Source organism: Syngnathus acus, chromosome 12 (assembly GCF_901709675.1).
Source record: "Syngnathus acus chromosome 12, fSynAcu1.2, whole genome shotgun sequence".
Classification (NCBI taxonomy): Eukaryota; Metazoa; Chordata; class Actinopteri; order Syngnathiformes; family Syngnathidae; genus Syngnathus; species Syngnathus acus.
Window position 1 is genome coordinate 7,786,243 of NC_051097.1, and position 18,010 is coordinate 7,804,252.

The following is an 18,010-nucleotide window of genomic DNA, read 5'->3' on the forward strand; positions in this document are numbered from 1 at the left end:
GAGCAGAGGGGAAAAATCCCGAGGTTATTTGTCGTCAAGTTAACGCGGTATAAATACGCGGCCGACGTGTTCACGAGGGGGGGGGGGGCGGTGTGATTGCGGTTTAGATTTAGAGGCCGGGGAGGCGGCGCCCTCGTGACGTTGGCCGAGCCCCGGCGTCGGCGGCCACTTCAGTCGCTCGCCACTTCCTTGAAGTCGCCAGCTTTTCTCTTTGTTTGTGTCGGTCCATCCTCTCGATCCTCTTTTAAGAGGATCGAGGTATAAAGCGCCGCATTCCTCCACCGTCTTTGGGGCTAAGAGGTTGAGGTGGCTCGGCTCTCTCGGGGGGTTAAGTGGGATAAGTGCGTGGCTCATGTCAAGCCGGCTGCCCCCCAATAGTTTCTGGAAAATTTGCAATGGGGTCAGATTGGATTACTGTGTTTTGGTTTTTACATGGAGACAGAGGAGCTTTGAAATGGAAAACCATAAGCGGAAAGGCAAGTGCCATGCAGTCTGAAAGGCCAAAAAGAAAAAAAAAGCGCCGCTAATTTCTTCCGATGGCACGGACAAACGTGGCTCGTCCGCAATTTCGAATACGTGGCCAGAAAGTTGATTTTTGTCCTGTTCTCAATTCCGACTGGTGACCGGAGGGTCAGTCAACTTTGTATGTTACACTTTGTGTTGGTTGCCAATCGTCATGCGTACCACGTGACTCGCTGCTTAGCGGAGGAGGCAAAGCCTTCATTTAGAATTGAGAGAATTTAGAATGCCTTTATTGTCACTGTAAAAAACAAAAGATTTTGATATTTAAAAAATGGCCTCTCAAAAGCAGCAAAACAATAATATGTATTTATCTACTTATTTGTTTATTTATTACTTTTTAGGACAAAAGAGCTTATTTCCATGCCACTAGCATGTTTCCATAAGGTGCCTCTTGCTACTTTTTTTCTTTTCTCCTCCCTTCTCTCCCCCCCCCTGCTTCTGTTGAAACTTGACCTCCAGTTTCTGGGTGAATTCACGGTTTTGTCAGTAGCGAGAACAACAATTTTTGAAGTGTTCGCGGCGGCGGCGAACTCAAGCGGCGGCAAAGTTGAGTGCGGTCAATTGAATCTCCCGCATGCCTCTGTCGCCATGAATGCACCACGACTGCCCCCAACGACAGCCCCCCCCTCCACTCGCCACCCCAACACACACTCCTCAGGCCTTAATATCTTTTAACTAAGGACCTTTCGAAGTCCTCAAAATGTAAACATCCTGTGAATTAATAATGTTTTGATGTAATCATGTTTTTATTGCGATTTGAATTTTTGGCTAATGTTTTAGCTAACGCAGGGCCCCTACGAATGTAACAAATGCTCAAACGGGTCGAATTAAAACCTGGCGCTGGCCTTTTGTGGCCCGCGGGTCATATTTTACTGAAGTAGACGCTGGCATTTAATAGAAGCATGCTTATGGTGGGAACCAAGTTGCGGCCACCGTGCGTCAACAGGTTCATTTGGTTATGCACTGACAAAGCACGCTGTTAACCTTTAGAGCCCCTCATTCTAATAGTCTATTAAAAAAGAAATTTTGGGAGTGGGGGGCTAATGCCAGATCCCCAGATGCACTCGGCTATACGCACCCGACATGCGTTTAAATGTCCTTCCTTTAGATCTCTTATGAGTTAAATATGACTCACTTTCAGCCCCCACCCCTTTTGGTTTTACTAGCTGTGTTTGGCTTTACTGCTTTTTCATGTTCAAATTGCATGTCCCGTCAGGAGACTTGTGACATTTGAAATACGACGCCGGGCCGTATTTACTGAGCTAGACAATACACGAAAGCCACATGAAAATCAAAATAAGTCGGATGCGGTTAAGAGCCGTGCCCTCATTTATTGAATTCCCCACAGATGTTTTGCATGAAGACATTTTTGGGGGGTAATGAGGAGGGGAGCGTGTTTGGACGTAAGTTGAACCTGGGTGCCTTTCTTTTTCTTGACTGTGTGTGTGTGTGTGTATGTGTTATGTGATTCAGGAGCGTCGGCGGCCCAGGCACGGAAGAGGCTTGAACGCGTGCAGCTGCTGCATTAAGTTTTCCCCATCAAAGCGTGGGGTGATGAATTGATGGTCATTTGTGGTCATGCTTGCCTTCATGGCTCCCTTTGAGGCTCCTCAGCACTCCTCCGGTAAGAAAAAAAAAAAAAAAAGTTCATTTGATGAAGTTAGCGATCTCAAATATACGTTCTACATTACATTTTGACCCTTTTTTTGGTCGTAAAAAGTCTTGTTTTGGTGTGAACACTTAGGCCTACTACACCATTGTATTTTAACATTGGCTTTGTGGTTGTACTTGGAGTGATAAGTACAGATTTTTCTTTTGTGGTACTTTGTGTAAAAAGTGTGAGAGCCACCGCTCTTGAGGTTGTTAGCTCCCCTTGCACCGTTGGAAGTGTCCCCCCCCACCCCTCACCCTTCCCAAAATGGTGAGCTCCAAAGTGTCATGTCTGGCGGCGCTCATGCGGGCTCCACCATGCAGCCTGCCGCCGCCACACAGACCGGGACACAAGCCCTAACCAACCAATTAAAATCCGATTAGGAAACATCTTAGTTAGAGAAAGGACCTTTTGCCGGCCCGGGGTCAGCCACCTAATAAGATCCATGGCCTATATAGAGAAGCTGCAGACCTTCACAAATGCTCCTGGCGACCGAGCGTGGCCCCGGAGACCTCTTCTGGCCCACATCGCGCTTTAATTGCTCACTGTATTTAAAAAGAAGAAGGTGGGATTCCAGTTAATTAGTCGGGGGGCTGGACATTATACGACGTGGGGTTTGTTAGCTCCGATTTGGGCGCCGATCAGCTTTTGTGCGCGCCAAATGAGAAGTGAGTAGCGAGCCGGCGATACACAGTGTGCCTGTGTGGACTGGCGGCAGTCTCCATTCATGGGAAAACCTTAAAGGAGCCCCGCGTTATCACAGGACCTCATTATCTCATGTCTGCAAGCATCCTTTGGCAGCGCGTCCTAATCAAGAGTGGCGCAGACCTACTTTGCAAAAACTTTTTTGCGTCACACCCTTTGCGTGATCGGAGGTGTTGCACGACCTATGCGTGATATGCCCGCGGATCAACTTTGTTTGGTCAAATGACCGCTAGCCGCTCGGCTCATTAACGAGTGAAAGGCAAATGACGCCCCGCCCACCTCTCTTTGTCATAAGCTAAATCCCAGCGACAGATGTGCCATTGCGCAGAAACAAATTCTCTAATATTTATATACACATTTATAAATGCATTTACCTGGAGGTGAGTGGTGTCGCAAAAAAAAAAAAGGCGAAATGGAGAGCAAGATCTCAGGAAGAGATTTACACCTGCCTCTCTGCTGCCAGAGAAGAAGCCTATAGGCTACAGAGATGGCCCAGTGGAGCCAGCTTGTCTGGGGCCTCAGCTTAGAGCCCCCACCCCATCACCACCCCACCCGGTCGCCCTCCTCCCCCACCCTCACTCTTTGCTTCCTCCTCCCTCCGCTGTGGATTAAACAACATCATAAAAAATGACCATCAACGCACACACTGTAAACAGATTACTCTGCTCGGCGCCTGGCGCACAAACTGAGGCGCTTAGGGCAAAAAAAGAGAGAGAGAGGGAAAAACTAGCGCGCCGCCGATGCACAAGCACCCGCTCCCCACCCTCGCGCTCTTTTCTCTCCTTACCACCAAGCCAACATGCACGCGCGCACTTCCAGGAGACACTTCCCGGTTATGTCACTTGTCTTTTTACGAGCGTTGGGACAGTCTTTAAGGAGGCAAGCCGCTTTCCCCCCCTTCAACCTTCTTAAATTCACATTTGGAGCTTTTAATGTTGTATTTGTTTATCAATGCTGACTGCACACTTGATTTTAGGGCTGGTTAATAAATACAACCAACCAAATGATGTATCTTCAAGACACGTGTCTTTTTAGGCCACTTATTGCTAGGCGGAATTAGTGGAACCCCCTTTTTCATCAATATTTAATGCAAAATATCCCAGGAAAAAATGCTTCAAATCATTTCCAAGGTGCTTTGTATTCAAATTAAATATTAGATGTGAATCAAACACACGGTTTCAGCCCTGCTCAAATTAATGTCACGGCCAAATTAATGCTTTGTATTAAATATAACACTCTTTTAAATAAGGAGAAATAGGGCCATCTGGTGGGACACTGCCCCCGTTATTAATTACACAAGCACGGAAAAAGTGTCCCCTAGTCATCCAAATCTCTACTCTACATCAATTATGAAATATCAGCCCCAAAAAATCATGTTGCGTCTATTCGTTACAAAATTAAATCAGTTTTCTGCGTTAAATATAAGAATATTCCATACACTAACTTTACAAGCACATCCATGCTCTGTTTTAAATACCAAATAATATGTATAACATAAAATAGTGCCATCTGGTTAATTTCATGACTGCAACAGCGCTCTGTCTTAAATGTAAGAATAAAAATCAAAAAAATCAAAATGTAGCTTTAAAAAGTTGAATCCCTTTCACTCACATATGTAGCTCTCATTTGCGCATGCGCACACACGCGCGCACGCACACACACACACGCACACACACACGAGGGAGAGTGTAAAGGGTGTGTCTGAAGCTGCTTAAAACAAATCAAATAGAAAAAGAATCCCCCTTTCTGGATGCAAATCCCTCTCTGCTCTGATTTGTGCAAAATAAAGTCTTCACATGGAGCTCGTTTGAACGCGGGGGCCTGCAAATCATCAGGCTGTCAGCGTCGCAGATGCTCGGCGAATCGCTGGCATTTTACGCCGCTCCGACTTTTGCACAACCTCCCCGGCCTGCTTTTTGTCTTTTTACGATACGCGAAGCCCGGCTACTCGAGTTAGCTTCGTAAAATCCATATCATAATCTGTCGCTCGTATGACGGAAGGCAGCGGCGAGTTCGTCGGTCGCTTTCAGTAAATCCTCCTTTAAACAGCAATACTAGCATGATTGATTATTTGCTGAGCCAGCACAAAAGCGTTAATGGAGGAGCTTTTAGCTTAAACAGTGATATGCTCGCGACTCCAGCTGTAAATTATCTCCAGATTTCTTTGATTTTATTATTTTCTTGTAAAAATAAAAAATAAGGTCATATTGATTTAACAGTTTCACACGCATCCTGTTGTCGTAAATACTTTGGGAAGTCGAATCGCAGTCGTCATGTCATGTCAATCGTTGAGCAGCGTCATTTAGGATCGTACGAGGAGTGCAGCCACGTGGGAATCCAGAGAGGAAGGAGGACGGTGATTTCCAAAAAGAGCGAATGACAAAAGGCAGCCTACTCTCGCTTCTCCTTGGCTGCCTCACATGAAAGGAAAAGAAACCCCAAAACAAAACAAAAACTCCACAACAACAAACCAGATGTGATTTATTTTATATCCGACCAAATCATTTAAATCTGGCTATGGAGAAATATTGATGGGAAGTGAATTTCCTCGGTCGGAGATCAGATTGTTTTCTGTTGGGATCTCCGATTTCTCGGTCCGGCGGCGTAAACATGCTGACGTTGATTATATTAGTCAGAAAAAGACACCATTTACAACACTTTACACAAACATCATTTTGGGGAATGATCACGATCACGCGGCGGCCTCCGCCCCCATTGGCCCCCCCGCTTTGCACGCCACTGCTGATCAGAAGTAGCTGATCGGATCAGAGGAAAGTCCAATAATTGCCTTTAAATAAACACAATTTCATGTGCAATCACTTACAAAAATGGGAGGATTTTTTGCAAATATTGTACAAATAATCACAAGCATGGAAAAATAATTAAACGCAATTTTTCACTCATAATCCAAATCCTTAAAGTGCTACGTTGCGATTTCTCCTGTCCATCAATGTTTTTTTTTTTTTTTTGTGTTATTTTCCCATCTCCTCAATAAATAATTCACCGCTCATAGCCCGCCCCGATGGCCCCACATGCACCGATCTCTCAGTTACAAGCATCCTGGGAGTATAAGGCAGTACAAGCGCATCCTTAATAAACAAATACAAGATGGCGAGCAGCTCTGGTTTCACTGCTGAAACATCCTGTCTCTCCTCTGCCGGGCCCAAGTGGCGTCGTCGTCTGTATTCATTATTGCCCAATTTCAGCCTGGACGTCATATGATTTCCACGCCTCTTATGAAATGCATATTTGGTATGATGGAGCGCATTAATTAGACCTATCCACTTTGTGTACACTACACCCGAAATATGATCTAGTCATGATTCCTTAACCTCGATAGTGTGTGTGTGTGTGTGTGTGTGTGTGTGTGTGTGTGTGTGTGTGTGTGTGTGTGTGTGTGTGTGTGGTGCTAAAGCAAAGACCACAATCTCTTTTTTTTTTTCATTCCAATCGATTTCAGGGTTATTATGAAAAGACATTTAATCCTGTTTGCCTTCGCTTACTGCTTCAGAACAAGATCATCCACTTTTAAAATGACAATTAACAATAGTTGCAGTTTAAATGATGCCGCTTTATGGTGTTTAGAAGTTGTATATTGTTATGATAATACATATTAAATCTTAATAAATATGTATAAGTCAAGTAGGAGCAGTGAGTGCCCTGCCGCTTGCCAAATAGTGAGCTCACATCTAAATAGTAGTAGTTAGTTTGAACTTGCCAAATAATAAACCACACTTTTTGCATTGTCAAGTGATTCAGTAATTATTTTTTGTATTGTTTGTTTATGAGAATGTTTAATATTTGTGTTTGTGCATTCAAGCATTGTTTATTATCTCCATATATTGCTAAGCCTTAATCTGCAACTGTAAACGACCTACTTTTTGCCAAATACTAATCTCACATCTTTAACCTAGAGTAGCTTGAACTTCTTTTGTGAAGTGGCATTTTAAAAGTATTGTTCGTAATATATGTGACAATGCTATGACCTAAACAGGATGCGAGCTAGCAAGAGCTGAGAATGACCTTCTGCTTGCCAAATAGTGAGCCTCCATTTAGCTGAATCATGAATCCTGAATCTCCGTTTGAATAACCCAGCTTGGTCACTTTTGGACCCGGCGCTGGGTTAGCGACAGTATTTCACCCAATTTAGGTTATTTATAACCCGGCAGTTGTGACAGTACACTATTTGCTCCATCAATGTGTCATGTGTGACCATCTGTGTGTCTCCTGAAAACTCCCTAAAACAAAAGATTCAAGGTCCAGTGAAAATTGATCCGCTGATCCAAAGTCTGTTTCTCTCTCCCAGTCCGAACAGATCCCGGCGGAGCAACCCGATATCACGCCGGCGAGATGACCAAGTTCAGGGCCCGCCCGTCGCCGCCTCCTCCCGCCGCCGGCCGGCCGGCCAGTCGGCCGCGGGATCAATGGAATACCGTCGGGATACGCGGCGGGCCGCGCCCACGCGCTCGCCAATGAACCGTATGATTGGACGTCGTCGACCACCGCCGAGGCTTTCATGCAAATTGATGAAGGTAATTTGAGCCGATTAAGTGCAATTTGATTTGCGTTAAGAGCCATCCTTCTTCGGCTCCCCTCTCGCTAATCCAAAACGGTTTTGATTAATAGTTGAGGATGCGATGAAGTCATGTGATCAAGTGCACTTCAAACGAGTCGTGCGGCAGCTGTTTGTCGTTGGGGGGGCGGCCGAAAGGAAGCAACGGTTTCCTTTTTATACTCACAAGTGAGACATGCAAATTTTTATGACAACTATCCTTGACTTTAATCGATCCCACACTGTCAGATTTAGCTCGGATGAACTGGATGGACGCTCGTTGAAGTGTCATGTAACGGCGTCGATGCTGATCATTTCAGCAGATTTTTGTATTTTAAAATGATGAGGCACCACTTAACTATAATTTGCCAATTTGTAAGCAACTTGTCGATAGACAAGAAAACATGAAGCCCAAGCTTAACTGATAGCTGAAATTGCGAGACACATGAACTGTAACAGGAGGAGGAAGGAAAGAAATCCAAAATGGACACCGGGAATTATTTTAATACTTAGAAGGGTGTTTGATGAAATTACAAAAAAATTAAATGGCTACTCTGTATTAAATATAAAGTGCATTTTGAAATTAAAAAAAAAAACATCGGATGGTACACAACCATATAACGGATCGATTGAATAACTCCTCTGTATTAAATATAAATTCTACTTTTTTTTTTTTCTCTTCAAACGACCTCCATTCAACTTTGCAGTACGCCTGAAATCCGTATTGTGAATTCAACAAAGCAGGTTGCCTTAGCGTGCTGAGTGTCCTCTGTGCGCTTTAACACGCATGCATAATTGCCAAGAAACAAGCGTGCTGGTGACCATTGTGTGAGTGTCCCGCTTGTTACGTGCCGCCCCGAGCGTCCGCGTAAACTCCGCCTTACCTCTTCAGAGCGGCCCGGCGCGGCGGCCTGACTCAGTGAAAAAACAATCTGAGGAAACGGGGAACAATCCGAGTTAGGCTCCAAACGGGCCGCCGTTTAAAAAAGAAAAAAAAGGGGGGGGGGGGGCTCTGCTCCCCTCATGCCGTCAGCTTTAAATGTATAGTGCGATGAAAGATCAATGCGCCGCCCCTGTGCCTGGTGTCGGGCGCTATACGCCAGGAAGTATGGGGGGGGGACAAAATGGGGGAGAAAGACTCCCTAAATGTTGCCAATGCTTTGCGAGTGATTAGTGGAATTTTGTGTGTGTGTGTGTGAGAGAAGGCTTCCGTGTTATCTCATACGCACGTCAGGTCAAGAAACGTTGACTGGTTCCAGCCCGTGGATCATATTCCAAACTCATTTCGGGCCTACATTCCCCACCTAGCCTTACCTCTTTAACAGCCCCCCCCCCCACCTCCTTTGCTTGCTCCCGTTCTGATGTTAGCAGACTCTTCTGGATCTCCTGCAGTAGTAATGTGCTCACTTTTTACCCCATCGCAAAAAAACAAATGCTGTCTCGGCTGTCAGCGCTCTCAATGAGAAGCCGGGGTCCCTCTTTGCCAGGCTAGTAGGGGGCACCGGTTTTCCCAGGGAGAGCAGTAGGCCGGTCCTTATGAAGGCCCGATCGCAGACACCTCCGCCCCTTCTGGCAGGAATGCAAAAGGCCCCCTGTGGGAGGAGAAGAAGAAGAAGCAGAAAAAGGAGGAGGAAACAGGCCGACATGAAGGGGAAGCCCAATGGGGGGAAAGAAAATAACCAGTGAGGGGAAAGTGAATGAAGGGCAAGGGAGAGGGGAGGAGCGTGGCAGCCATCGCGCCAATGGCGGCGCGGGAGTCTGGAGAGCGCGTAACAAAACAAACATGGCATTAGGCGGCTTAAACGCTCTTCCGACGGCAACGCTCGGCGGTCGTCGTTGGCTCCCTGCACTCTCGCCGTTGAAAAAGGTGATGACAGCTCGCAGATATCACGCCGGCAACGATGTGACAAGAGCACAAAAGGTGCTAACGGCGCGTGTAAAATCTGGATCCGAAACGTACGCTATTATACATGAAACCATCTCGCGTTCTGATCTTTTTAGGCCGGTGTGTTTCGTATTCTTTCATGAGCCCCCTCTAGTGGTAGGCAAAAGAATCACTGAAATAATTGTTCGAGTTAGAGTAGCTTAAATAGATTTTTGTCAGCAAGTGCACTGCAGTTTGTTCAGTATACTTCAGTTGTATTTGCTTGATTTAAGTACTGAGGGGTAATTTTTTAAATAAAATGTTATTAGGCCTCACAGTAATTAAAAAAATTCACTGGAGCCTTATATTTGCAGTATATTGGATAAAGAAACTACAAAACCAAAACAATTGAAAGTGTCATTTACTATCATTTATTCATTTATTATCATTTGTATTTATTTGTAATATATTTTTTATTTCATGTCGAACTTATTTAAAGAGCATAGTCATATTCACATTTTAACTGAAAGAAATCTGCCTAGCAACAGTGCCAAGTGACACGCTAACCCATAAATGACCATAAAAAATAATTTGCACAATTCTGTTAAAGCGCACTATACTTCCCTGACTTAAGTGGTTGGCTCCCCACTACTTTTTTTTTCTCCTCCCGTTTGAAAATGCCACTGATTGACTGTAAAACTTTCACATGCACACTCCCTCCAGACCTCAATGTATGTTTGAGGTAACGCGGCACAGGATGTTAACATATTAAATGTACCGCAATTATCGGGGATGTGGAATATTCCCACACTCTCTCTCATGGCGGAAATATTTACTTTTTATGTATTTTTATTTGTTTTCACGCGCTTTTCTTCTTCATGCTAATGTGGAATTCTGACACACCGGCTGCTAGCTTGCGGTTGTATGTCAATGCAAATAACGTCGTCTGTCAGGTGCAGATTGGGGTTCGGGGGTTCATCCGCAGTTCAGCCCCGAGCATTCCACGCAATCTTTACATTTTCATTCACCCTCGCTTGCCCTTCTGTTGCACTTCTTTTATCCCTCCCTCTCGCTCTCTTTTTTTTTCTCAAGTAATCATTCCTCCAGTCATGACACTTCTGACAAGTATTTTATGCCCAGGGGTGATGTGTGTCACAAATGAGCAATTTGGTTGGTTCCGAGTACTGTTGTACGATTTGTTTGTGCTATGCTAGCATTTGTTAGCCTGTTTATTGTGGTTGACATTTTAGGTTGGCATTAGTGCAGCATTAGCGTAGGTTAGCTTGTGGACTTTGGTGTTTATTTTCAAATTGACATAGAGCAACATGTTTGTGATTAGAATTTAGAAGGAACAAAAATAAATCTCCCAGTTTTATCATATTAAAGAAGCCAAGCGTTCCTTTCCGCCAAATGTCCAAAAATAAAACTCCCCTGAACTATTGTGCAGCACTCAAACAATGATTTTTACTTTTTACTCAAATGGAAATTTTAATTTTAAATGAGAGTAATGAATGCCTATGAAAATATCATGATGATTTTTATGAGCGGGCCTTTTCCAAAGTTGGAGATGAATCATTAAAACGGCTTTCATTGTCGACAAAAATGATGGATTTTCAAAAAAATGAGCCCGTGCGGTCGTGATGACTTTGGCGTGCGGCACGCACGACAGGCACATGTTCGTCTCTTTGCTTAATTCCTCCCCACTCCTAAAAGTCAAGCTATAATTTCTATATAAATAAATTTTGATAGGACCCAATTCTAATGTTTTCTCCCGTCTTCTGAAAAGCCCCCAATTTAGGCAAAAGAACATTGGCCTTCTTGCATCTGTTTGTTGGATCAGAGCGGCAAGGATCAACTTATTGCAAGCACATGTGACTTGGTGAGTGTGTGCATGGCCGCAACCTATGTACTCCCCCGCCCCTCCTTTAAGCTGGATCCCCGCCATCATTAATGCAAGCCCACGGCAAGCGCATGTCTACACAGGTTTGCACGGGACGCAAACATCTGGCTCCTTCCGATTTGTCCGGGTTCCCTTCCCGCGGACCTGCCTTCACTCTTTCCCTGGCGTACTTAAGGGGCCGAGCGGTATTTTGCGCTTTCGGGAGAGGATGTGATGCTGCGGTCGCCGCGGCGATGAACTTCAAAGAGGTCGGGTGGGAAGGAGGAGGGGTGTCAGTCATGAGCGGGCAGAGGGCAGAACTTGGTCAATGGCGGGGATTTGTCGCCTAATAGCCCCTCTGGGGGGACTTAAGTTCTAATTTCAGAGGTGCTGAAAGTAGGATTTTATGGAGTATGCGCGTTCACATGCTTTTTTCATTACGCGGCGTCTAATTGCAGCGATAATGGTCAAAAGGCTGGCAGTGTGACTTTAAAGATGAGCGGGTGTTGCGAAACAAGCCTTTAATCTCTTAACCTACCGTATTTCCTCAAATAGGTGGTGAGGGGGAGTGCTTAGTGGCCATATATTGGACATAAGAAGTCTTTTTGAGAGGACACTTTTATTTGCTCCATTTTCAATCATTCAAACATTCCAAATGTTTCATAATAGTAATGATATTATGAATGATATTATCATTCCAACAATATTTCATATTGTCTTTCATTTTTCACCAATTACACTACACATCATTCATTATTATTTATGAATATATATATATTTTTTTCATTCAGCATTTCAGTCACCCGAAATCATCCCAAATGAATGGCTAGACAAATGAGAATCTTTGATTGACGTCATCACCCCCACATTGCAATTTGTCGAGCGTCGGCGATGATGTCACCGCAAGGAGCGGCCTGTCGCGCAAGTAAATCCTGTCCACGTTAATATTGACGTTCCCCTTCGCTTGTCTCTCCATCAGCAATAGATTTAATGGTCACTTTCCGCATGCTTATTCAGCACGGAGGGAGCTGGGAAAACCCTCGGAGGGCCCAGAGCGTAAAAGAGAAATAAGTGGTCGTCGGTGGAGCATTTGTTTTGCCCATTTGACTGACGAGCGCGTCAGACTTCTAGACGGGACGTGCGTTCCCGTCGCCGGCGGCGAGGAGAAATGCACCTTTAAAAGGCTTGCGGTCGGACTGGTTATAGAATCCTCGTGCTTGTCAAAGTCGCTCCTCCGCTTCCTGTTTATCTTTTCGGCATCTCCTCGACTTCCTCCTGCCATTCCTGACGCCGTGCCTCTTTTGTTACCTCTCTTACGAAAACCCCATCTAATCGGCCCAGTTGAAATCAATCTCGTGCAATTATTCACGGGAAATGTTTGCCTTGGCTGCCAACCAACACCAAGATCTGAAATTGGAGGGGGCCGTTGCGGGGGCGTGTGTATGTGCGTGCGTGCGTGTGTGTGTGTTTGTTGCCGGTGCAGATGTGCCGCCTAATCGCAGACGCCATCATGCAGAAACTATTCTTTTACAACCATTTCAAAGCATCTGCAACGAGTGTCACCGGGAGGTTAAATCAACTTTGAAATGGAATGAAAATGTCGAGGATTGCCTGGGCAAATTCCTCTGCCAAGTCGTAACCGTCATTGATACGTACCTCCTGCAAATTCTTGAATTTGGTCATAATTTAGAAATTTTAAGGAAATATGCCCAAAAATTACCTTGAAAAAAAAAAAAAACTGCCAAATTGCACCAACATCTTTTTTGAAAAACTGATTCTGCTAACTAACATGAATAATTGTACTGCATTATTTCTTCATTGCTCCCCGATGACACAAAAGTGAAAACAGAGCTAACGTGTCCTTATTCGAAGGCTTTCCGGGAAGGTATTGATTTTAGCCAATTGCAGTAACTAATTAGGCATTGGACAAAAAAAAAAAAAAGAAAACTGGAAAAAAAGTCTACAGTGTCATGTTCCTGATAGAAAAACAAACTGAAACATTATAGGCCGGCCAAGCACCCTGCACATATATTTTATGTAAACAAGAGTTAAGGCAATAAATCAAGTCTCGATTGATTCACTCTTAGTCCGCAAAAAGGGCAAGTAGCCATCTTGGCTAACTTTCAGTTGAAACGCTGTCATACTTCATTTTTGTTCAATCAATGAAGAAAGCTTATGATGGGTTATTTTTTATATATAATCAAAAGAAGCATCCAACACTATTATAATATAATCACATAAATTGAGATTTTTAAAAGTCCTTATTTTTTATAAAAATACAAAGGAAAAAAAAAAAGTTGCATTGAGTCATCGGCTAAGTTTTTTTTTTGTCAAATTCGCCGAACTGATCACTGCCGCCTATTTCAAAGATGAAGTGTCATGACATCATCTCTAATTAACTGGCGGCAATACACTTGAAAGCTATCGTATTTCTACGCTCACGTTCAAGCTCGACCCAAGTCAAGCTTGACGAGTGACAATGACGTACAGACGTACTGATTGGTCACAATAGAGGTTGACACTAGCCGCCAGTCACATGACAGCTTCTCAAATAAAACCCCAAGGCTCAACCTGAAGCCCCCTGCCGTTTTGATGTGAATACATCACACACGCAAACAAAACCTGCATTTACCTCACAGTTACTCATCCAGAGTGCCTTGCGTCACGAGCGGCCTGGCTCAATGAAATTCTTCACCGGGCTTCTCAGAACCGGCCCGTTGTGTCGCACACTATCTTGACAAATCTGTCTCATGGTGTCCGCTTGCCCGAGATAGTAAGCCCTCATATTGGAGTATTGTTATAAACAGAGAGCACATTGTCGTGAGGAAAGCTTCCCAAGACTCTGAGTATCGGAGGAATGTTGGTTTTGGCTTTTTATTTTCATTTCGTTTTTACACCATGTCAGCTAAAGTGTCGAAACGATTTTCTGCAACTTCTCCTATCATTGTCTCGGTCCAAACGGTCCATCCCGCTTCTCAAATACCTAACAGCAATCAGCGTCGCATTGACTTTTTGCAAAGCGGCCGGCCTTCTTATCACCCAACGTGCTTCCGAGAGGTGAAGTAGCGTTAAAGGAAGCGGAGAAGATGTGTATCCATGCGTGTGTTGGCGCACTTGTATACTAATGAGTGTGTGTAGTCTTGTGTCTGGCCAGCCATGGCCACATCTGTTTGTCATGTTTGCACTTAAGCGCCTGCAGGAGCCACCATTCTAAGTGGAGACAGTCCTCTCTCCCAGTCTCTCCCTTTCCTCCTAATTACATTTGTTCGTTAATCCATTTTTCTGCCCTCTTCTCCTTCTCTTGTTTACGTTCTCGCTCCGCTGGGCTTTGGCCTCCTCCGACCAGCAGACAGTGACCTTTAAGGAGATGCCAAAAGACTCTGCGTTAAGACAGCGTTAGCCCCTCCTTCGCCCTTTCACCGCACACACACACACACACACACACACACACACACACACACACACACACACGGCTACCTACTCAGTCCCATCGTGGCCCCACAGTATCCCCTCAGGCCATCTCGGTCCGAGAGGCTAATGGAGTTAGCCTAATGTCTGCACAGCGCCAGTCATAAAACTGATTTGAGGCTGAAGGCTTGGTGCCGAGACCACCACTCTGCTTACAAAAAAAAAAGAAAAAAAAGAAAAGAGCGATGGGAGTGAGATGTTAAAAGAGAGTGAGTGTGTCTTTGGAGTGGAGGAGGTTGGCTCGGCGGCGGCGGCGCGGTGGGCCAGGCTGGCGTAACTAAGGCAACTGCAGACAATCTAATTGGTATTGACATCCTTGTCTCGGAGGAAATTTGACATCTAAGGGCAAATCATTCTATTTAGTCGCCTGAATAGTCTCCGAGGCGGGGCATGAGGAGCACAATCGCGCCACGGCGTTGTCCCGGTCCTCGCGTCTGGGCCGGGCTCTGCTACGCTACAATCGATCCTAATCCGATCGGGAGGGGAGGAAGAAGAGAAGCAGCAGCGCCGGGGCAAGCGAGTAAAAAAAAAAGGAAAAAAAAAAACAGCAAATCAAAAGCTCTGTTGGGATCATATTTATACTCACAAGAGAGAGTACAATTGGGGCGGCGGTCCGTAATGCACTTGTGTTGTGCTTAATGTATAGAAAAGCTCGGGCCCGGTAATGCTTGTGCAGCCAAGGTGGCTGGGCTTCAAAGAAATGTGCTTGCTTTAGCTAAAAGACCGCCAAAGACCTTCATTCTGTTAGACCATCAAATATGGCTCCCACTCACGACACACACACTGATTTTATTATCCTCACTCCCCTGAGAAACTCATCTCATCCTCCTTTTGCTTTGAGTGACTGACCGTCAATGGGGACGAGTCAAGTGGTGCTGTCCATCAAGGGTGCACTGCGTCTTATTTTTTTTTTTTGAGGTTGCTTTCAAGTGCAGTCCGGGCCCTGCTCACTCCAATGAATCTGGTGGTTTTGCTGCTTTAAAAGCATGCATGAGTGCATAGACAAGAGGTGGTAGAATTGTAACTTTTTTTTTTTACCCCTAGTTTTGACAGAATCAACCAGTGGCAAATCTACCGTAATTTTCGGACTATAAGTCGCGGTTTTTTTCATAGTTTGGGTGGGGGGGCGACTTATACTCAGGAGCGACTTATATACATATATATGTTTTTTTTCACTTTTTTGGGCATTTTATGGCTGGTGCGACTTATACTCCGGTGCGACTTATAGTCCGAAAATTACGGTAAATATGATATAAATCTACTATAGTGACCCTCCCAAAAAAAAAAAAAGCACACGATATGAACATTTCTGCAGTCACCACTTTTCAGGAAATTGAGAAATCCTTCAAGTTAAGTATCTTAAAAATGTCCACTACATACCATTTGTATACTTCAGATAACTTATATGAACATTTGTATGTTTTACATTCCTCTTAAAAGCATCTTATAATGATCAATTAGCCTTTTTTTTTTTAATATGAGCAAAATCATTTCATCCACTCTAAACCTTTGCAGCAATTTTAGGATTAGGCTAGCTTGTTACAATTGAGGGTGTTTTCAATGATTGCCTTGAAGGCAACGCTCAAAAGCTTAATTTGCAGATAATAACACAGCCTGTGTCGCAAATCAAACACAAGCCGATTTCGTTTGGAGCAGAGTCAACAAAGACGTGTTTGTGAGTTTGCGCGCGCATTTGCATGCTTTGCGGGTGGCTGTGCGTGCGCAGGAGTGCATGTGTGCAAGTATGTGATGAGGGTGTACAGAGGAGCTGATGGCTGCAGATATGTGTCCCAGACACTTAAGTCATAAAAGTGTGTCTCGGAGCCCCATGGCTGTGCAGGCCCTGGTGCCTGATGTTATCGCAGTGAAACAGTGGCCACTCTATCAGGACAGCAGAGTACAGAGGCATTCCAGCAACACTGCTTGGGGAGGGGGGTGGGGGTGGGGGGCGAAGGGGGGTGGTGAGATGGAGTCTGGGATGGATGCGCTCAGGCAGAAGGACTCGAGCGGGAAGCTACTGGATCGTTTACTGTGGCCGCCCGTGAGCACTTTTTTGTTCATATGAGAACTACAAAAGGAAAACGCCTTAAGATCCATGTAGCCTCTGAAATCAATTTTCACACTTAACTATTTTTGTTTTTATAGTATGTGCGTGTGTATTGTTTTGACAGATGCTTTGCTTTGACTGGAAAAAAAATGTACAATAGCTTAAAATAGCCAGTTGCCTGGATAATGCTAATATGTAAACAATACGATTGGCATGCTAACGGTTAGCATTGATGTTTTACAACCCTGTCAATCTTTGCACACAAATGGTGGGACGATTCTTGTAGACAGATATCACTACTCTCTCAGGCATCTATTTTTTTATCCTCTATAAGAAATGACATTACTGCATCTTACTCAACCACTTACAGTATTTGTGAAACTCTTCTTAGTTTTTTTTTGTCTATATGATTGCACTAGACAGAATTCAAGGAAGCTGTTTTGTGACATTCCAAAAGGTATTTGTACCCGATTACTTTATTACTACTGGTGTGTCTGTTTTTGTGTGAATGACTGGGAAGCCGAGAGAGTCCAGAAGTGAAGTGGTGGCGTTGGGGTGGAGGGAAACCTGACAGGTTACATCTTCAGTAGCAGACCAGTAGCACCTCACAATAGCATGTCGCCTCTGTGCAGGGGCCAAAGGTCTCATGACAAAGATGAGTTGGATTTGGGGAGGGGGGGGGGGGGTGGATATGGTCTTCGATCAGCACCCCTCCAGCCTCTCTGTGCCGGCGATTGTCTCTGGCCCGGATTAGTTTTTGTATCCTGTTACAGGCGTTTGATTCCCGTGGAGTTAGGTTCAGCATGGCGCTGCGGGGCCAGCAGGGCCGCTGAGAGCCGGCTGATTTATGTCTTGCTGAGTGAGAGAAGCAGGTTCATGTCGGAGGTCTCCGGGCAGCCTGGTGTTGTGTGTGCGTGTGTGAACAAATGTGTGTGTCCCTCCGAGGCACCCCCAAGCCAAACCTCACGGCAGGGTGCCATGCGGCCTGGAACGGCGGCGTTTGTTTGACTTGCTCGCATGCCTTGAAGGGTTTCGCCGCGCTTAAAAATAATGACTGGCAACCAAAGAGGCGGGGTTTCCCGTCAGAGCGCCATGTCGATTGGCCGACGGGACGCCAAGTGATTAACAGCCCCGATTTGCTGATTTCACCGTTAAATTGATCAGACGGGCTTTGGCAGGCATGTGACATTTATTCACACAAAAGGCGGTAGCAAACTATCCAAAAATACACAAGTTAGCTAGCTAGCTGGCCCTTGGTGTATATATTTGGTTTTTCCTGCATGTTTTTTTTCCCCATCTTGCTATATCACTTAATTTTTTTT

The 18,010-nt window shown here is 44.9% G+C and overlaps 1 long non-coding RNA gene across 2 annotated transcripts in view; it reads left to right on the top strand.

Moving 5' to 3' along the window:
• The first annotated feature begins 1,502 nt into the window (after positions 1–1,502).
• LOC119130965 overlaps positions 1,503–18,010 on the top strand; it is a 73,350-nt gene continuing 56,842 nt past the window's right edge. The window contains exons 1-2 of one of the 2 annotated variants that reach the window (XR_005099567.1): positions 1,503–2,146; positions 7,185–7,410. This is a non-coding gene — a long non-coding RNA (uncharacterized LOC119130965). The remainder of the gene's footprint in view (positions 2,147–7,184; positions 7,411–18,010) is intronic. The other variant, XR_005099566.1, reaches the window with a different exon arrangement.